This window comes from Rosa chinensis, chromosome 2, assembly GCF_002994745.2.
Source record: "Rosa chinensis cultivar Old Blush chromosome 2, RchiOBHm-V2, whole genome shotgun sequence".
Lineage (NCBI taxonomy): Eukaryota > Viridiplantae > Streptophyta > Magnoliopsida > Rosales > Rosaceae > Rosa > Rosa chinensis.
In genome coordinates, this window is record NC_037089.1 from 58100755 (window position 1) to 58117142 (window position 16388).

At 41.3% G+C, this 16388-nt stretch overlaps 2 pseudogenes; both read left to right on the forward strand.

Moving 5' to 3' along the window:
* The first annotated feature begins 10389 nt into the window (after positions 1-10389).
* On the forward strand, positions 10390-11187 carry LOC112188825 (annotated as a pseudogene).
* A 186-nt stretch (positions 11188-11373) lies between these two features.
* LOC112184620 overlaps positions 11374-16388 on the forward strand; it is a 33151-nt pseudogene continuing 28136 nt past the window's right edge.

Sequence of the window (16388 nt, forward strand, 5' to 3'; positions counted from 1 at the left end):
ATGAGCTTCATAAGCTTACCGGGTTTGTTGTGTGGCAACCCGGTGCACTATTCAATGGAATGGTGTAGGGGTTAATCCTACAGGTCAGGGAAATCGTGGTTGAAGCTGAGGTGGCGTCTTTGCAGCTTTACGGTAGGAAGCTATCTTTGTGACTTTACCATTGATAAGGACTTCCATTGTATAGTTACTCTGAGCAGCATTTATGTTTTATTTTGTTGTTGACAATTTAATTCATAAGCATTGTAATATATGACTCTGTGGAGTGGGTCAATATTGACATAGTGGGTTCAGGGCATCAATATGTACTTGGGTTAAAAAGGGAAAAAAAGTTTCTAGGTATTTTGTATTGATGGCTGAACGTTCACGCATATGTAATTATGGGATTATATATATATATATATATATATCGATTTTCATGTGTGTAAAATCAGGGGTGTGACTGTTTGGTATCAGAGCGTAAGGTGCATATTTGGTGACAATCAATACTCCTCGAGTGATGGCCCGTCTGCAGCGGATCCCAATCCGATGCTCTTCGGTATTGATATAGTCATTGGGTATGCAATGAGCGTTGGAATGTGAGTCTTCAGGGTAGTGTTGGCTCAGTGAATAAGTTGTAGGAGCTTAAGATAGCTTCTAGGAGTTATAGTCTTTTGAGGAATGATGACCTTTAGATTTAACTCTTGTTTACGTAGGGGATAAAATTGTATCTTCTGACGTAGTGTGTGGTTGATTTAGTCATAGCGATGACTTATACTTGTGTTTGAAGATTTTACAAGTATCAATCAAGGTTGCTATGCTCATTAGGTTATGGATTCACGAGGAGGACGAGCTAGGGGTCGAGGTAGACCCAGAGGCAGGGGTAGAGCTCGAGGTAGGGGCAGGATCCTTCCTGTTGAGGATATATTCGAGGATGTCGAGGCATCGAATATTGGCTGCCTGTTTCACCTGTTGTGGAGGTTGTAGATCTCACTCGTTTGTCGAAGTTGGCAAAGGAGATTTCGAGGTTGGGAGGATTTCCATTCCAGGGAGGTACGGATCACATGTTGGCAGATCAATGGATCGAGAACATGAAGACCTCCTTGGAGATGGTCGTCTGCGACGACGTTGAGCAGAGGAAGATTGCCACATTTATGCTCCAAGGCAATGCACGGGTATGGTGGACTGGCACGCAGAGAGTGATGGATGTGTCCACCATGACCTGGAATGAGTTTGTGGAACTGTTCAGGAAGAAGTACTTTCCGCCTTCAGTGAGGGAGCAGTTGGAAAGAGAATTTATCTCGTTAGTCCAAGGGACTAAGAGTGTGAGGGAGTATGAGGCTGAGTTCTCAAGGTTGTATCGCTTTGTGCGGCAGATGGATGCTGAGAGCTTAGCTATGAAGTTTCAGTGGGGACTGAATGCTTCAATCGGGCGCAATGTCGCTGTTCTGGAGCTGAAGACTGGGGAGCTCATTTTCGTTAAGGCTATGGCCATTGAGCAGGAGAACTTGACTTTCCAGGAATAGGAATCGGCAGAGAGGTACCTTCGAAGGAAAGGAAAAGCAATTGTTAGAAGTAATGAAGGGACAGATAGTCAGGGTGGGTTCTGGAAGAGGCAGAGGACTCAACAGCAGGCGCTAGGTAGAGTGGCAGCTGCACTTGCTGGGGTTGCACCTAACGGGCAGGTGGCACCCTTAACATGTTATAACTGCAAGGAAGTGGGCGATATGGCGAGGCAGTGTTTGAAGCCGAAACCTAGGTCATGCTATAATTGCGAACAAGTAGGGCATTTGGCTAATGAGTGTACCCGACCTCAGGGTATGAGACAGACGAATTAGCAGAGGCAACATCCTCAGGGACATGCAAGGGTGGTTGCTATTGGCGAGCAGAATGCAAGGGTGCAAGGTGCCTTATGTGCTTGAATTTAATCTTGTGTAGATGAAGTGCTTACCTGCTTGAATTTAATCTTGTGTAGATGAAGTGCTTATGAAGTGTGATAGTAAAGTACCGCATCTCTTTGTGCTAGTGTAGTGATGGGTTTACCTGACGTTTATAGTTAGACCTTTGTGCGTGGTATCTTTTGGGAAGGGGTGATCTTTGAGCATTATGTATTGCGTGTTGCATATTTCACTTTTGTGGTAGTTGAAGTTCTTTGCAACCCTGTGTGTGCGCAATACCATGTGATGATTCATGCGTGAGTTGATTTAGGCTAAACCTTATTCTAAATGTGTTTTGAGGCGGTAGGACACTGTGTGTAACGATGCATGCACCATTACTATTATGGTAGAACTTGCTTTGGAAGTTGGTTTTGTGAAATAAATTGTGTATTGATGATTGAGTTGAAGTGATGCTGTCATTTCAATTCTAGGAATGCTAGTGTAGCGTTATGGATGTGTTGATGCAGATACTGTTTGATGACAGGATTCTGAATTCTTGTGTAGTCTGTGTGAAATGCTATAGTTAGCAAATTTTGGTGTAGTGCACAAGAAAGAGATTCATGAAATAATTGGATTGCCACCAAGTGGAATGTTAGAATGTTCCAGGGTGGCAATACTAGGTGGGGTACCTGTATCCAAGTTCGAACAAGGCAAGTGGTACTTGAGATGTGGAGACTATTCCTAAATGCACATGGATCACTCAAAGTGCGAGTGCGACCATTGTTGGTGGTTGAATTTCATTCTGTATGGTTGACTAGCTCATTGTCGAGTGGAGGCTTTATGGAGAGAGCAATTCTTGTTGGGGATCGAGAATTGGATTTGAGTTTGGTTTATGCGTACTTGTGGGAGTGGTACATTTAAATTTCGGGACGAAATTTCCTTAAGTGGGGTAGAATGTGATGCTCCGGAAATTCATATTTATTTTCCGAGGATTTTCCGGAATTTAAATTGTGGGTATCGGACGGTTTCATGGCTCGTGGATGGAGCGGGAGTGTTTCGGACGAATAATTATTCAGGAAGTGTCATTTAGGGGGGGGCAAAATGGTTGACTTTTTATTCATTGGGATTCTCCGAAAACTTCCTTAACAAAAGTTGTAGAGCGCGTCGATACGAGTTCGTGAACATGTGGAACTCAGAAATCAGAGTTCGTATGAGAAAGTTATGAGCGATTGAAAATTGGAAAAATTTTATAAATAGGAGAAATGTCCGAAAATTGCAAAGAAGGACAGAATTTTGAGAAAACCGAAACCGTGCCCTTTTCTCTCCCGAGCCCAGATTTCGCCCTCACTAGTTTTTCGGCCATATCTTCCTCATCCGGTCACCGATTGACGTGAAACAAAGTGGGCTTTTCTTGTCTCGACCCCCTTTACGAGTTTGTAGAAGAAATCGAAGTGAAATACGAGCTGTAGGAGGCGCTACAAGGCCGAGAAGAGAACCTCATCGGGGACAAAATCACCTCCATCGGTTCTTCTTTTTCCGGCCATCTTTGCCGGTGATTCTTGAGGGTTTTTGAATCCCATAGGAAGTTGATGCTTCTCCCAAAGCGGCTTGGGACGATTTCACTTGTGGAGAACGAATCGAAGCTTTGAAATTCTAGGGTCCATCGAATTTCAGATATTGCGAGGTAAATTTCGGCCAAACGGCTATGATTTAGACTTTGTGTTAGTTATGAAAGTTTAAATTGGAGTTGAGATGAAGAATTTTGGTGTTGGGAGTTTTGTCAAATTTTGACTTTGGGCCGGCGGCAGCGCTGCCACTGTGGTGGTGTTTTCCGGCAGTTTCTGGCCACCTCAGGGATAGTTTATGTTCCTGAGTTTGATCTACTCGTCGATACGAGCATTTCGATATATAATACATAATTTTTAGAGATCGTATGAATATATTGTGATTTTTACGGTTTCGGACCGTTTGATGTTTCGATCCGTGAGGATCCGAGCGTCCAATCGACTTGTGAATTTGACATATCGATCGTAGAAGTATTCCGGAGACATTGGGTGGTCTCGGATGTGGTTTCGCCTCAATTGGCGTTACTTTTGGGATTTGGGTTCAAAACGGGGGTTTCGAACTTTAATCACTTTGTGATTCGTGCACTAACCCTATGTGTTCAAGTGCTTGTTGGACTTGTTGAACGGATTGCGGCGATTGTGTTTGTTTTGGTTCTCGTGTGAAGACGCAGCGGGATTCAAAGGTGAGTAATCTCACAATGTTCATTAATGAACATATTACCTTTATCGTTTGGTGAGTAAATCTCACGATATTTGTTATGAGCAGGATCGATATTAGTTATGAGCATGATCGATATTTGTTATGAGCGAGATTACCCTATTGCCTTGGAGTTATTAGGTTAACTATGGCTATAGTTGGTATTAGTGGTATTCCTAAGTGAATGACTACGTATATATATGTATTTACGTGAAATATATATATGTATTGATGAATCTTTGTTGTGATTTACATGTGAAGCTTCTGTAGGAATATTTGTGTAATGAATCGATGACATCAGTATGATGAATCTTTGTGATGATTGTCATGTAAAGCTTGTGTAGAAATATCTGTGTAGCTTGTGTAGGGATATTTGAGTGATGATTGCTATTTGTGTGATGACTAGCAATGAATCTATGTGATGATCGCTATCTTTGTGATGACCGGCGATATCTATGTGATGATTAGTAGGATGATTTCTATCTGCGTGATGACCGGCAAAATCTATGTCATGATCAGCTGGACAATTGCTATCTATGTGATGATCCTCGAAATCTATGTGATGATCAGTAGGATGATTGCTATTTATGTGATGACCGGAAAAATCTATGTGATGATCAGCTGGACAATTACTATCTATGTGATGATCCTCGAAATCTATGTGATGATCAGTAGGGTGATGAATATCTGCGTGATGATTGGTGAAATCTGTGCGATGATCAGTGTGATGACTGCTCGATAATGGAGCTGAATTGTTATTAAGTTAACAAAGATCGAGAGGACTGCTGTGATGGTTGGGGCTACCTACAGACGTCAGAGTGTGGGACTTCAATGATTACTTTGACTTGAATTACTTGACTTAGTGTGACCTCCTGAACTAAATTATATGCAGGGGTTACTATGAATTGTTTTGCTTGTTTTGATATGTGATTGCCTTGTTTCTTCTTGATTGTATTGATTGATGGTTGATTTATATTAAGAGCCATAGTGGTGATGAATTGTACTCTTTGGTGAGGATAGGAAGGTGATTCATTTTTTTTCACCTTGATGTCATGTTGATGACAGAAAGCTCCAAGGGGGGGGGGGGGGGAATGGAATGAGTGTGATTTGGAATTCGCCGTAGTGCGTTAGGATGGCGTCAAACATTGTTTGAGGAAGTTTTGTTTGACCGAAATTTGTGTAATTGGATACTAGGATTGAGGTTCTGAGCATGAGGCTTTAGTCCCCAGTTGACTTATGTAAGCACAATATGGAAGGATTTGGAATGGATGGTTGTAGGTGTGAGATGTGTGCTTATCGTTGTTTAGGTTATGGTGACTTAAGAAATGTGTTTTTCTTTTTGGTTTTGAGTTTACTCATACGAGCTTCATAAGCTTACCGAGTTTGTTGTGTGGCAACCTGGTGCACTATTCAATGGAATGGTGTAGGGGTTAATCCTGCAGGTCAGGGAAATTGTGGCTAAAGCTGAGGTGGCGTCTTTGTAGCTTTACGGTAGGAAGCTATCTTTGTGACTTTACCGTTGATAAGGACTTCCGTTGTATAGTTACTCTGAGCAGCATTTACGTTTTATTTTGTTGTTGACAATTTAGTTCGTAAGCATTGTAATATATGACTCTGTGGAGCGGGTCAATATTGACATAGTGGGTTCAGGGCATCAATATGTACTTGGGTTAAAAAGGGAAAAAAAGTTTCTAGGTATTTTGTATTGATGGCTGAACGTTCACGCATATGTAATTATGAGATTATATATATCGATTTTTATGTGTGTAAAATCAGGGGCGTGACAGGAATGCACCATCCACATTGATCTTAATCAACCCCACTGGAGTCGCCCTCCACATACCTCTAAGTGCAATTTTAGGCTGTGAAAGCTTCATGGTATGAAACCTAAATTCCTGCAACCTAGAGACAATCCCCAACCTAACATCTCGGGCCTCACACTTCTTTTGATTCCAAACTCGATCATTTCTTTCTTTCCAAACTCCCCATATAGAGAATAAAAGCTCTCTAAATTGAGCTAACCACAAATCTTTAGCACACTGATTCAGCCAGTTAATAACATCCCCATGCATATTACTAGAGCTATAACATACCTGAAAAATCGAAGCATTCTGTTGCAGCACCAACCTTGTTTAGGGACAGTCCCTGCATATATGAAGAGTAGTTTCATGATGAATCTCACATAACATGCATGCATGTGAATCCACCACCACTCGCTTCGAAGCCAAGCTTCCTAGAGACGGAAGTATATCCAGATACGCCCTCAAGACATGAATCTTAGCTTTGTTAGGATTGACCACTTTCCACAGTTTTTTCCAAAAACTTGGGCCAACTGGGAGCTGCAGTGGATGATAACTGGAGGACTTCAAGAAAGCAAATCTATAGGCTGTCTTCACTGAGAATTTTCCATCTTTCGATAGTTTCCAACAAAGCCGGTCATTCACTACTCTCCTACTCAGAGGGATTGCCGCAATCCCAGCTGCTTCTTAGGCCTTGAATACCTCTTCTAACAAGGGTATGTTCCACCTACCAGGTTCACACATCAATTCATTCACCATTCGACGGTCACCCAACGCCAACCCCGCTGATATAGGTCGTCCAGAAGGTAATGCCACCACCCAATTATCAGAATAAATACTAATGTTCTCGCCGGTACCGACCTACCAATAACAATTTTCTTTAAGAAGTTCCCGTGTAGAGAAATTGCTCCTCCAAGAATATGAAGGCGAGGCATGAGGTAAGGCCTCCCAAAAAGAAGTATTCGAAAAATATCTTGCTTTGTAGATCCTAGCAACAAGCGAACCAGGATGATTAAGTATTCTCCATGCATGTTTTGCTAGCATGGTAGAATTAAAATTGGATAGACTATGAAAACCTAACCCACCGTCTTCTTTCGGGTTACAAAGAGCAATCCAACTCTTCCAGTGTATTTTCCTTTTATCTAATGTGCTACCCCACCAAAACCTTGCACACTGTTGTTCTAGATCATCACAAAACCCTTGAGTAAGTTGAAAGACGCTCATGGCATAATTAGGTAACGCTTGAGCCACCACCCTGATCAAAATATCTTTTCCTGCACCACTCAACAATTTTCCTTGCGAAGAAGTTAATTTTTTTTAGAGTCTCTCCTTGATATACTGAAAAGTAGTTGTTCTCTTCCATCCTACATAGGTGGGAAGACCTAAATATTTTGCATGAGAAGCCACAACCTCCACCCCTAAAAAACTAGAGATGTCTTCTTGTAACTCACTATCCACATTTTTACTAAACACCACCGAACTCTTAGCAAAGTTAACCACCTGACCAGAAGCTCGTCCATAAATATCTAAGACCTCCTGGATAACACCACAAGACTCCAATGAAGACTGTACATAGAGCATACTATCATCCGCAAACAATAAATGATTTACCGAAGGTGCATTAGCACATACCCCAATACCCGAAAGGGTTCCTGTAGACAATCTCTACTGTAGTAATGCTGAAAAGCCTTCAACTCATATGAGAAAAAGATAGGGTGACAATGGATCTCTCTGTCATAATCCCCTACTAGGGGTCACATACCCCCGTGGTCTCCCTCTGATCAAAAATGAATACCACACCGTACTCACACATTGCATAACCACAGAAATCCAACGTCTTGCAAACCCAAACAGTACCATCACCTTCTCTAGGAAGGTCCATTCCATCCAGTCGTAGGCCTTGCTCAAATCCAGTTTCAAAACTATATAACCATCAGCCCCATCCCTCTTGTTATGCACGAAATGTGCAATCTCATTTGCCACTAATATATTATCAGTAATGAGCCTACTCGGGACAAAAGCACTTTGGAAAGGGGAAATCACCTCCGGTAGAATAAGCTTCAACCTATTAGCAATAACCTTCGAACAAATCTTGTATGTCACATTACACAACGTAATGGGTCGTAGATCTGACATGTGTTCTGGATTACTCACTTTCAGAATAAGACAAATATGAGTAAAATTAACTTGCTTCAACAAGTGACCTGTCTGAAGAAAGCTATGAACAACTGCAAAAATATCATCCCCAATGTGATCCCAATAGTGTTGGAAAAAAGAGGGGGCATTCCATCCGGACCTGGGGATTTAGTAGGATACATATGAAAAAGAGCAAAACCTACCTCCTCCTTAGTATACGTCGCTCAAAGCTGGGAATTCATCACATGAGTAACCCTAGGGACAATGGCCTCCAAAGTTAAATTCAAAGCATCAACATCAATTTCGGATGCTTGAAACATTTTAGAAAAATAAGTGGTGATCACATTTTCAATAGCCTCAACTTCATCCTGCCACTATCCTGTCGCATCAAATAAGCCTTGTAATGAGTTCTTGCGTTTCCTATTCTCAGTTTTCCGGTGAAAAAAATAGGTGTTTCTATCCCCTTCCTTGAGCCAAGTTATTTTCGACCGCTGCTTCTAAAACAATTCCTCTTGGAACAACAAGCTCTGGAGCTTATCAGTTAGCTCTTTCTTCTCATTTTGTACACTCACTAATGGGAAGACACTCAATAACTCTTCCAACCTAGTACGAATGCCCAACATCTATAATTGGCGGCCCTTGAACACCTCATTTTGCCATTTGTTCAAACGAATCCTAGTATGCATAACTTTCTTCATTACACAGAACATAGGAGTACCCGAAACATCTGTTCCCCATGCTTCTTCACCACCCCGTCACACTCTGGGTGCTACAACCAAAATGCTTCAAATTTGAAGCGGTGAGCCCGACGTCTTGCAATCCGTGGTGCAGTACTCGCTCTTAGTAATACCGAAACATGATCAGAGTCAGACGGCGCCAAATGCAATACCCTAGCATGGTTAAAAATATCAACCCATGAAGGATTACAAACATCCCGATCCAACCACAACAAAGTATCAAAGTTCCCCCATGTAGCCATTGAATCCTGAAACCCTAGATCTAGTAGTTCACAATACCTTAACGCCTCCCTGAATCCTCGCATTTGCCTCTCCGGCTGCAATGGTCCGGCAATCTTCTCCCCACTATTCAGGATCTCATTAAAATTCCCTAACACCACCCAAGGCAGAGAATCCATGTCGGAAAGGTCACGCAGCAATTGCCATGATTTATCTCTCTCACCAATACGGGCATACCCATAAAATCCCGTTAGACACCATGACGGAGCCCCAGCATCCCCCACAACCACTGCATCAATGTGATACTCCGATTTGGTACAATTTCAATCTTTACATCATCACTCCAGAAAAGCCCCAAGCCACCTGCTTGGCCCGCGCTCAAAACCTCATGTGCATGAGCAAAACCTAACGCACGACGTAGGCTTTCGAAGTCATCCAACCTGCTGATCTTTGTTTCACATAAGAACACAATCTGTGGGTGATTCTAAGCACACAAGTCCTTCAGCGCCCTCGTCGTAGCATCATTGCAGATTCCTCTGCAATTCCAACTAAGAATATCAAGATCTATTAATGCTTGAATTGGCTTTCTTGCTTCAAGAAAGTAACCGTAGCACAAGCGGCTAGGTCAGATAATTTTATAAAAGAATTGTTTCTTTACTCTTGGATTAAATTGTTATAAAAAAAAATATTAGATTATTATTTCTTGCTAAATAATCCCTAGCTTAGCTTATGTTCATCTTATCATACCAGTGCATTGTGCTACAAATTAATTTCATATGACCTAGAAGTGATCATTATTCTCATCCAAAAAGTGGGGAGAATTCTATTGGATGTGATCAAGGCATATAGAATATCCCAATATCCAAAACATATAATCATAATCTTTCCGTTGTTAATTTGGTTTTCTTCTTCTTTTCCTGTTGTTGTTGCTAAACTGCCAACTAGCTAGTGGAGCATATCAAGCCAACTGGAAATGAAGCCATTACTCTCACATTGCCAGATAGAGTACGTAAGAGTAAATTCTATTGGCTAGGGATGATGAAAGCATGTAAAATCCAATACTCATGATTTATTCATTTTCTTTCTATTTTTGGAACTACATATCCTAGCTAGCTTAGTGGAGTGCATCGAGCCAATTGGATCCAAGGCCAGCCAGACATGAAAATCTTCGAACATCATATCACCAATGAGAACAGAGATGAAGATATCATATATCAGATACCAAATATTAGATTTCAGAAAAATAAGTATTGCCTTGCACCAAATCTATACATATACCCACTAAGGTCTCTATACCCAAACATAAACAATCACTACTAGGCCTTTTACATTGTTTGATAGACAAAACCATTTTCAATAGTCAAATAGTTCATCTTTTTTTAGATGGCTTCTTCAGCAATGGCTCTCTCCTCCCCTTCTCTAGCTGCGAAACTCAGTCCAACTTCATCTAACCTTAATGGTGAAGGCCGAGTCACAATGTGCAAAACTACATCCAAGTCAAAGACTGTCTCCTCCGGCAGCCTATGGTACGGGCCTGATCATGTCAAGTACTTGGGTCCATTTTCTGGTGAGGTCCCCTCTTACCTTACTAGAGAATTCCCCGGTGACTGTGGCTGGGATACCGCCAGACTCTCAGCTGATCCTGAGACTTTTGCCAAGAACTGTGAACTTGAAGTCATCCCTTCAAGATGGGCCACGCCGCCATGCTTGGTGCCCTAGGCTATGTTTTCCCCAACCCATGGCTCGTAATGGCGTCAAGTTCAATAAACCTGTTTGGTTCAAGGCTGGAGCCCAAATATTTAGTGAGGGTGGACTAGATTACTTAGGAAACCCAAGCTTAGTTCATGCACAAAGCATTTTGGCAATTTGGACGACGCAAGTTATCTTGATGGGCACAGTTGAAGGCTACAGAATTATCGGTGGGCCTCTCGGTAAGGTGATAGACCCACTATATCCAGGCGAGAGTTTTGATCCATTATGCCTTGCAGAAGATCCAGAGGCTTTTTTGCCGAGTTTAAGGTCAAGGAGCTCAAGAATGGAAGATTTGCCATGTTTTCCATGTTTGAATTTTTCGTACAAGCCATTGTAACTGGAAAGGGACCACTAGAGAATCTGGCTGACCACTTAACTGACCTTGTTAACAACAATGCCTGGTCATTTGCCACCAACGTGAAAGGTTGAAGATAGAGAAAAAACAGAGGAAAGCAAAGATAAAACTGTAAGTTACTTTGATATCTTTCTGGTTGTTTTCAAAAGGACCTAATTACTAAACACTTCTAATTGCACTTGACCACTACTTATAGTAATTAGCTTTATCTCCATCAGATACTCAACACGTGTAGACAATCTGCAACCCTTATCATCTTGATTCTGTACGGGTCTGACCGTGTCAAGTACTTGGGTCCATTTTCTGGTGAGGCCCCCTCTTACCTTACTGGAGAATTCCTTGGTGACTATGGTTGGGATACCGCCAAACTTTCAGATGATCCCGAGACTTTGGCCAAGAACCGTGAGCTTGAAGTCATCCACTCAAGATGGGCCATGCCACCATGCTCGGTGTCGTATGCTATGTTTTCCCCAACTCTTGGCTCGTAATGGAGTCAAGTTCGGCGAAGCTATTTGGTTCAAGGCCGGAGCCCAAATATTTAGTGAGGGTGGACTAGATTACTTAGGAAACCCAAGCTTAGTTCATGCTCAAAGCATTTTGGCAATTTGGGCGACGCAAGTTATCTTGATGGGCGCAGTTGAAGGCTACATAATTTTCGATGGACCTCTCGGTGAGGTGATAAACCCACTATATCCAGGCGAGAGTTTTGATCCATTATACCTTGCAGGAGTTTAAGGTTAAGGAGCTCAAGAATGGAAGATTAGCCATGTTTTCCATGTTTGGATTTTTCATACAAGCCATTGTAACTGGAAAGGGACCGATAAAGAATTTGGCTGAACACTTAGCCGACCCTGTTAACAACAATGCCTGGTCATTTGCCACCAATGTGAAAGGTTTAAGATGGAGAAAAAACAGAGGAAAGAAAAGATAAAACTGAGAGTTACGTAGATATCTTTCTGATTTTTTTCAGAAGGACCTAATTGCTTAACACTTCTAATTGCACTTGACCACTACTTATAGTAATCAGCTACTAACTAATTTCTTTCTCTCCATTAGATGCTCAACATGTGTAGACAATCTGCAACCCTTATCATCTTGACTCTGTACTATAGTCTTTACACCCCCCCTTCTCAAACTAGTGATAGGATCCTCAAGCACGAGGTTACAGCAGAGAATGTGTTTTCAACCAGGAGGAATGAGTGGAAGTGATCGCCACAAATTCATAGGATGATAATATTGCCTGCAATTCATCAATTTTTTATGTCGAGTAAAAGAAAGCAACCTTGTGTCTGATGTCAGCAAAGCTATAATTTTCTTGAAAAGAGCTTCCTGCAAATGAGGGTGAATAGGAACTGATAATAGGTATGCAGGTGTAATTGTAATAGGCTTGACAACTTTTAATTGAGAAGAATTGGTATTTGGCTAAGAAGCAGTGGAGGGTGGTTTTTGGTTGAGTGCAGATGGATGCAGACAAAGCTTTAGGTGTTGCACAAGTTGGTGGTTGTATACCATACTGGTGCCTACGACAATCTCCTGCATTTACAGCTGCTTCTACCTTCAACATTTCATTATCATTGTTAAAAAATTTTCCTTCAAAAATAGCTGATGCACATTCATCACGTTGCTTCTACATGTCAACTAGCCAAACTTGTTGCTGTGGGTTTCTATGATAGCATTTATAAGCACTATGTCCAGGTTTCTCACAAATTTGGTATATCAGTGGACCTTAATTTGAATTGAACCTTGGTTTGGAGTAGTTCCCTGAGTTGGTGTTTCTATTGTTCTTGTCTCCATTCCTTACATTGTTGTTGGTTGGAAACTGAGGGTTATTATTCTGAACTGTAACTTTTTTTTTTTTAGAGAAGGCCGGGCCACTGCGGCTGCCCTTATGCCTTAATTAATGAAACTATCAAATACAGGGGGGGACATAAATCCTGAACCCCAGAGTACAATAAGCATGGAGAGAACGTCCCAAGATAATATCAGGAGTCTCCAAAAAACCTATGTATTCTAACAGGCACCAACTAGCAAAGAGTGCTCTACTGGCTATTCCATTTGCTTTAATATTGTAGTGACATAACAGAAAGATAACTCGAAACCGAAGCATCAGTACAAATAGTGCAGCTTTCGTAGTAGTACATTGTGTTGCCATTGTTTGAGTTGAAATTCCTAGTGTATGGATCTGTGCTCTGTTGTTGTATACCATTGTGTTGCTTAGAAAAGTTGCCAGCTCTATTGTTGTATACCATTGTTTTTCTTAGAAAAATTGCCACTGTTGATCAACTGAGGCGCCCAATTATTTCCATAGATCTGTATGAGTAAGCCATTGTTGCCATTATTATACTGAATAGCATTGTTTGGATACTATAAGTATGCAACATTCCCTTTGTTGCACTGAGCCACAAAGACACTTGCAGAAGGCATATTATTAGCACTTTGTTGTTGCGCTATAGTAGGCTGAGAAGCACCATTAAAGAGATTCACAAGACCAACAGCAGAGGGAGTGTTATGCATGATATAAGGAGCTTGACTCATAGTGGTACATATGTATATCAATGGAGTATTCTGATTGGTACTTTGGAACTCAAAACCATTGCCACTCATCATTCTTGTACCATGAAAATTAGCTTGAAAATTTGTACCACTAGGTGTAGATGAGACATAAGGACCCAAGAACCCAACTGATGGTGCCTGAGAAGAACTAATAAAACCAGTAGATGCAAATGGTTGAACATAACTCAAATAATTCATAGGTTGACCATTGTAAGCATTTATATGAGTGATACCAGTTGGTAAACCATAAGATGCAGTAAGAGTATTCCAATTTGATATCCCATTTTGTGTAACAATAGTAGTTAAAGAGGACAGAGATAATGCCTTGTTGTACAACTCAATCTCAAATTTAGCAGAGAGTATGATACCGGAATATAGCAGCTGGAAATAACTTACTGCTGCAAGATAGGACAGCTGATAGGTTACGCTCGCCACTCCAAGGAATCCACCAAGAAGATAAGAGCAAACTCGCCACTCTAGGAATCCACCTGAGAGATAAGAGTTTAAATAACAATTGGGAAGAACTTCTTCTCCAATATGAATTCTTATTTCTGATAAAAGTCAAGTCTGTCTACAATTGAAAGCAGATCCCCTTTTTGTAGGGTAAGGCTAGGAAAACAGAAAGACTACTTATTCAAACTTTGAAAATAAAGATAGCTATTTTTAGCCTTGACTGCAGCTTCACCAATGTTCCTTAATTCCAAGGTTTGGGAACTCCATATATGAATTAAATGTTCCTTGGAACTCAGTTCTTTCAACCAATGCTTCTAATCCTCTGTTATGTCCAGATTCAAAGTCTTCCTCGTTATCATTCGCTTCCGCTTCGCATGAACTCGTCACTGAGTTCTCTTCACAGCCATTCCCATAGTATGGAGAAAGATCCGCAACATTGAAAGTTGCTTGGACACCATAGTTTCCAGGGAGTTCAATCTTGTAAGCATTGTTGTTAATACGTTGGAGTACCTTAAAAGGACCATCTGCTCTAGGCTTCAGCTTGCCATGCCTTCCTCTAGGGAACCTCTCTTTGCGAAGATGAATCCACACAAGATCCCCTTCTTTGAAAACAGCTGGCTTCCAGTGTTTGTTGGCTTGAGCTTAATATTTAGCATTTTTCTGGAGTATATTCTTTCGCACTTGCTCATGTAACTGTTTGATGTTCTTGGCTTGCTCTGCCGCATCACTGCTAAACTGAACTGTTGTTGGGAGAGGAGCTAAGTCCAAAGGACTCATTAGATTTCTTCCATAGACAACAAAAAAAGGACTGGTACTAGTTGTTTGACTGGGAGACCGGTTGTAAGCAAATTCAGCTTGTGCCAAGATCAAGTCCCACTGACGCAGATTCTTTCCAACCAAACTTCGCAACAAGTTACCTAGGCTACGGTTGACAACTTCAGTTTGCCCATCAGTTTGAGGGTGACGAGAAGAACTGAACTGTAGCTTGGTTCCCATCTTCCTCCATAAAGTACGCCAAAAATGCCCAACAAATTTTGAATCCCGATTAGAAGTGATTGTTTTTGGAATGTCATGAAGTTTGACAACTTCTTTGAAGTATAAATCAGCAACATTAGAAGCATCATTGGTTTTATTACATGGTATGAAATGGGTCATTTTTGAAAATCTATCAACCACCACCATGACTGAATCCTTGTTCCTATGAGTCCGGGGCAAACCCATCACAAAATCAAGGCTAACATCTTCCCAAGTAGCTGTGAGAACCGGTAGAGGTGACAGGACCCGCCCCGGATTTCACCCTGAAATCCGAAGTGGACCTGCAGGGCCCATCTTAGAAGAAATTTTGCCAAAAATTTAGCAGAACTTCCCCTAAAGTGGACAACCCAAAACCTGTAGAAAGAAAATTTACACTTCTAAATCACTCATCCTTATTCTCCTGGAGCCACCCTGCTCCCCCAAACAACATCAACCAAAATCATATGACACAAAACACAACTTAAATAACATTAATTTCCTCAGGTAATCAGAGCAAATCTAATAGCAAGGGTGATCAAGGGAAACCTAAATCAAATAAAAACGCGGAAGCCACGCTGTTGTCTATGCCTCAACTCCAATGTACGCTCGACCTCAACTAATTTCGCCTGCAAACTGGGCATTTGAAACCGAAGGGCCTAGGGGAAAGTAATTGAAAAACACGTTAGCGTGAGTGGACAAAAATAAATAATTTAATATGAATAAAACAAAATAAAACTTCATACTTTCCCACATTTTTCGATATATATAAAATCCGGATGCATGCAACATTTATAAAACACTTAAGAAAAATAATCCGAAAAACGTTGAACTCTAGAAAACCGACTAGCCCCGCTAGCCACAACAACAGAGTAAAAGATTGAAATTTCAATACTCGAAAATATAAGACTAGCCCCGCTGGTTAAGAAAACTCAGACTAGTCCCCGCTAGTCAAAAATAGTATAAGTAGGGGAAGATGATAGCCATACAAGTGAGCCTCCCAGGCTCGGGTGATAGCTTCTCAAGCTAAAATACTCCCATTACTCCCGTAATATACCCTTACGCCACTAAGTGTAGCGATAGGATACCGGACTACAGAATTACTGTCACATAGACAGTAACCTGCACCACAAAGGCGGAGGGCTACGATGATCCCATCACCGCGCCACAAAGGCGGAAAAATCAATGCTAGCATGATAAAATCACCCCTCAGTATGGCACAGGGAAACATAACCGAAAATCCAGTAAATCCAAAATA